Source organism: Dermacentor variabilis, chromosome 11, assembly GCF_050947875.1.
Source record: "Dermacentor variabilis isolate Ectoservices chromosome 11, ASM5094787v1, whole genome shotgun sequence".
NCBI classification, from domain to species: Eukaryota; Metazoa; Arthropoda; class Arachnida; order Ixodida; family Ixodidae; genus Dermacentor; species Dermacentor variabilis.
The window spans coordinates 98,988,737-98,994,766 of NC_134578.1; the positions used below are offsets into that span (position 1 = coordinate 98,988,737).

General features: G+C 47.7%; 1 protein-coding gene across 1 annotated transcript in view; it reads right to left on the bottom strand.

Annotated features, from left to right (window-relative positions):
* Window positions 1-5,770, bottom strand: part of LOC142563394 (lipase member M-like) — a 28,709-nt gene extending 22,939 nt beyond the window's left edge. The window contains exon 1 of the mRNA XM_075673948.1: window positions 5,645-5,770. The gene's annotated coding sequence lies outside the window, so the exon portion shown is untranslated. The remainder of the gene's footprint in view (window positions 1-5,644) is intronic.
* Between the last annotated feature and the right edge of the window lie 260 nt (window positions 5,771-6,030).

Below are 6,030 nucleotides of genomic sequence, written 5' to 3' on the forward strand. Positions count from 1 at the left end.
CTTGTGCCCAAAGGCTACCGTTCCTGCTGTTCAGCTGTGGACATGCTGCACCACACTGCATGTACAGTGGCCTGAGCGGAACGGACCGTAAATTTTACGTTAGAAACGCCGATGGTATTTCCTTTGCGATTGTACAGGACCAAGGTTAAACACGGGTGTAGATAAATGAATTACCAACTTAAGTTCTATTATACAGGGCACACACAGCGCGGACTGTATGTGCCCTATTCCTGAACCGCTATGAGGTATCAGGATATGTCAAGCGGCCTTTTTTGTGAGCATGCCACGTCGGTGATTAATGAAAATCGTAATTAGTTGGTCCTATTACGTCCCCGCAGGACGTAACACCTTCGTTCAAGTCATGAGCTGCACAACGCCAAGCTATCCGTGAAGCTACAGAAAGTTGTGTGGCAGGGACTCCACGCCGGGGTGATGAAGTTACACTTTGAGGGCTCGACAGAATGCTAGGACAACGAATAAAGTTATACAGAGGGTAAAAATTGCACTTTCTTTATCTTGCGCGAATGAGAGAACTTGTCCTTTTGAGGTAACAGCAACCTATATTGAGGAGCCTTTTTCTTGTTCTAGCTTCAGAAAGGAGCACCGTTGACGCCACCCAATGAGTGACGCGAGCTAATTCACGTTCTTTTTGTGACTCAGTTATTGGTGAGGTTTACGGGGAAGGTAACCGCTAGGCCTTCGCCATTGCGAAGAAGTTCAGCTTCATTGGGAACCACTTGTGGTTCGTTAGAGATCATTGAACGAGCACAACACACTTGGAAGCTGAGCTGTTTTGCCAATTAATAACTGTAGTTCTTATGTTCCTGAGTTACGGATATAATATCTCATATTCGTGACTGGTCAGTCTAGAATGAATTATGATTTTGCTTTCGTGCTACGACGAGACATCAGCTCTTTAATTTTCTCACCTCGCTGCATCCCACTATAACTTCACAAAGCAGGGGAAAGCTTTATGTTTTTTTTTACACCGATTCAGGCACAAGTGTCCTTCCTTCCTGCTATAACACGCAAATGAAAGGTTTTGATGAATGCCGTACAATATTCGGTTTATATACACGAAACGTTAAGCAGATGCCACCAAAGTTGAGAATGCTCGAGACGATGGAGCACCAGAGAAATTGTTCACTGTTGGTAAGTGGGATCGAGCGTGAGGAAGAGTGGGCAGGTAAACCCGGAAAACTTTGGCCCGGTAATTGGTGCCAGGCAAACTATGAGCTCTGGGAGAAAATTATTCAGGGAGACGTTGTGCTAAGTGTGTATGGTCCACAGCTTCATTTCCAGAAGCTACGACATTCACGCACGTCGCGATTGGCTTTTGTAGACGTTGACAGTGACACTGAAGGGCCCATGTGCGGCAGGAAATCAAAACTGGGTGCAGCCTGACTTTCGTCATAACGTCGCAATTGTGACGGTGTCCTTTTCTGGTGACATGGGCTGCTTTGTGCACTAAGTGACTTAATGGTAATTTAGGTGTATCTGCGCATTTGTTATGTTACGTTGGCGGGCTTGAATAAATCATGACGAAGGTATAAACAGGAGTGGCATATACCGAAACTCTTAAATTTAGTATCGACTAAATATAACCAAATCGGCTTTCGTGTCCTGTGCAGTGCGGGGCAAGAGCATCAATACACGAGGCATAAATTGCGAGAAGAGGAGGGGTTATTTGGTAATACCAAAATGCGAAACATTACGACACAAAAAAGCTACTTGTTATCGCTACGGGCAAAATGAAATGGTTGCCAACTTTTGGAAAACATTCTATTCTTAGAATGTCCAAATTAACCGAAAGGGCCGGTTCTTGTTTTTCAACGTATTTCACCTTACATATGGCGACCTACTCCAACCGGACCTACAAATTCGTGGGCCAGGGGAGTGTTGATAAGTATCGCGGGGTCTACATTGCGAAGCGACCGTTGGAGGGACGATGGATATCGCTGTGTTTAATTGGGATAGGGCCATGTTTGTGGCACATGCTCGTTTGATACAATGCTGACGGCAGGCAAATGTGAGAGAGCACGAGTTCGTATCACTGGCGGCTGCTCCACATCGTAGACATCTGGCCGCAGCCTAGACTTTCGACTCCGGGGCAAACAGAAACCACGACGTACACTTTCCGCAGCAGGGACAAGATCGTACATTTCTCAAACAGACGTTCATACTCAGAAAAGTAGGGGAAATTTTTTTTCTGGTGCTCGTTCAGCCATAGTGAAAATTAGTTGCCAGACTTACCTTTTTTCACGATAACCAGCGCGTTAGTGACAAACGACGTAATAAATGAATGTTTTTTATAGCGCGAGTAAATATAGAGACGCTAGTGGCGCGTACCCGCCGTCGGTGACACCACCGCCGCCGCCGTGCTGTCGCAATATAGAGATCACCCACGTGCGGGAGGTTACGAAATTCTCACCAAAGCAAGCGACACGCAGTGGGTTCGGCTGCGGAATGAACACGGTCAAGTGGAGGCACCGCTTCAGGCTCGTCAATCGTAGCTCATTCGACTCGTCATTGGGATCAAGGCAAAAAAAAAAAAATGCTGCCATCCGCGGCTTAGATGAGCAGCGGTCTGAGTGCAACGGAGAATAGACGTGTCCAGCTGAAACGATCTCATCCTAAAACTCGTCACCGAAGAATGCCGAAGGTTTCCCGTTGGTCTCGTCGCGCGCGCACATCGGTGTGTGGCGCGTGCAGTTGCCGCGGCCTGCGCCTCCCGCAACGCCGTAGCATTGTGGGAGGCGCAGGTGCCCGATTACGCTAGCGCTGGAGACGCGTGCGAGTTCCCAGGTGAACGTCCCGGCTGGCCAACACCTGTTGCTTCGCGCGTTGCGTCGCGCTATACCGCCCCCTGCGTATTCGAAGAATCCGACCGAGGAGCGCGAGCGCAGTGTTGAGCCTTGCCATGACTGTCACTGTTTTTTGGCATTTTTTTTATTTCGGTTAACTCGTGTCATGCGCTTTGCCAGCAACGTCTTTTTGATCGCTTGCCTCTTTCTACATTTGTAGAGAACTTATCTTTTATGCAACTTTCAGCGCCTAATGCAGCGGCGTCGCCTTGAACTCTTCGCTTATAGACGATATTTGTATTATGCGCTTATGTAGTTACACCTGCAACGGCGAATGTGAAACATTTGTTTTGGAACCATTTTCTTCGGGGCGTTTAGACACCGCCATGCACGTAGCGCACGCAAACACTTCTGCAAGATTTACCGGCTGTATTGCGACTACGAAGATTCGTGCACACGTCTTAAGTTTTGCCGATAGTGATAGGGACTACCCTCGGACAGCGCGGATATGATTGTCTGCAATATATTCCGTCGTTCTTACCAACTAACTGTAACTGCGCAGAGTGCTAATTTGGGTAATATTTACTTATGTAGTTACACCTGCAACGGCGAATGTGAAACATTTGTTTTGGAACCATTTTCTTCGGGGCGTTTAGACACCGCCATGCACGTAGCGCACGCAAACACTTCTGCAAGATTTACCGGCTGTATTGCGACTACGAAGATTCGTGCACACGTCTTAAGTTTTGCCGATAGTGATAGGGACTACCCTCGGACAGCGCGGATATGATTGTCTGCAATATATTCCGTCGTTCTTACCAACTAACTGTAACTGCGCAGAGTGCTAATTTGGGTAATATTTACTTATATATATAGCACCCATGTATAGTTTCATTATAGGCCTTTTGCAATCGCGGAGGGCAAGACATGTAAAAGATACGGTTAAAGAACGCTTGTGAAAACCTTCAGCATCCTCTGCTAATGAATCTATTATGACTCGAGTAGACCACACCAATACAGACTATTGCGTTATTCCATAAATTCAGGCACAGTGGCTGACGCATCATTGCAAATAAAGCCAGTCGTTCATTAGCTTTAGCTTTTAATGAGTGAGAATGCGCGTTTAAAGGAATTCGGCAGAAGTCGTCTTACTATAACTGTCGACGGTAATGCGAGCAAGGCAATCAGTGTAGAGTTTAAAATGCAGTGAACTAGCTGATAGCCTCAGTGAGGCCGTGCAAAATGCTAAACTGCAAGGAACAAAAAACACATGCAAACTTACGGTACTCATATTGGCATGTCGATCCACGTCCGTGACGTCGATACAGGAGACGGAGCTCGAGAAAACAATTACTATAGCAAGCAGCCACATTGCGTTGTGACGGAAATGGCTCTGTCTTGCCATGTGACCAACAGTTCTTCAACCGGCTGCTCTAACCACGACTTTGCGCGCGGCGCTCCTCTAGTGTAGCAATATATAGCGCGTGGGAGCGTCGCGTTGCACTTTCATTAATTATTTTTCGTACCAGCCTGCTTGATGTACAGACGCCAACAATTTAATTACGCTGTTGCGGCTTTTAGCGTTTTCGGTGTTACAGGCATTTTCCCGCTATCTGCCCTGAAGCAGACATATTCACTAGAAGTGTACAGCGCAAACTTGTGACACAGTACAGGGAGGCACAGAAGCGGACATTTGTCGTTTGACCTGTGACGTTCACGTATGCGTGAGAGATGGGATGGGGAATTGCTGCGTCAGTGGGCACGGTTAACGATACTGAGATGAATGCACTTGTCTGCTCACAGGCGTACAATTTTTTATAAACATTTATAAACTCGCTGTTGCGGCTTCTTTTCATGAAATCAAACGTAAGAGACAAACATTACCTGTATTGCGAGAGTTCAACTGAATCTTCTCAGAGGTGATGCAAAATGTCATAAGTGTTCTGAGCATGACCTACAAAGCTAATCAGTTGCGGGGGTCAGTCACTTCTCAGCCAGGAAATCAGAATTCATGAGTTAAATTGAGAAGAACGATGACGTTTTTTTTTTTTTTGCGAACTTCCACATTCACAAACCGATTTCTAGCGACTATTCCGTAGATATCTTTAGGTGTACACCTACTATAGTGTTAGATTGAAAGTTACTTTTGAATTCGGGGCAAATTATGCGGTGCATCGCACGACTCAGTTCTCAAAATTTGACTTTTTCTTCACCACACCTTTGGTTTTTTCTCCAATAGTCGCTATTAATGAATCTCACTCAAAGTAGCAGTCGGTCTAAACGAAGCTGTCCTCCATCAGAAAGACACGACGAGGCGTGACAAGAGGGCCGCAGTGCACTTCCGCGACGAGCACACCCCGCAACACCCATCACACAAAGGCAGCACACCGCCACTACCGACCGCAGCAGCTAAACAGCCACCATAAAGCGCTAACCACACGTACGTCACGACGTGAGCATCGCGTCAGCTGACGCATGGCGGTGGAAACATCAACTGCAACTTCTGGACGAAAAGCCTCTGGAATCGAACGAGTTTGTACAATATATGCTTTTCCCTTTCTCGTCTGGCGAGGGGATTCAGGCAGGTGTGCCCAGGTCTGTCCCTGGGCACATCTACGGCGATGGCACGCTGCATGCCCATTTCAGCAACGTCTCTACACTGGCCGTCGAACGAAACGGGGCATGCTGGAAGCTTCAAGAAACTCACTCTATCCGGAATGAATCGCTGGCCCTGTTTACCTTCTTACTCTTTTAAAACTTGCATTGCTCTCGCTATAACCCCCCTTCTAAGCCTTGTTCACCTGCCAGCCGTTGTCGGCGCGACCAGTAGAATTACCTACCTTGCGTCAGACGTGAACTGACGGTGAGGCGGGCACGTACGTGGGGTTAAGGCCGAAACATGGTCCATTTGTGCGTCCGCTCCGCTCCCGCACGCCCCCGTGCACACCGGGGCGGAAGCCCAAAAGCGGATCGTGTCGCAAAATTCGGTGCTCGCCGAACACGCACGAGCGCCTCGCACTCGTATTGTATGACGCGGTCTGTTGGCTGCTGGCAACCATGCAGCGGAGCAAAGGTGTCAAGGCTGACAACTGTTTCTGACAGCGGACGACACTGGCATATTTTTGCCTATGTGACTTCAAGTTTCGGCTTCACGGTGAAAATACGACTCCAGGCCGTCACATTCTGATCTGACGCCGCATACGTTGCATTGGCGCCGTCATCCTTG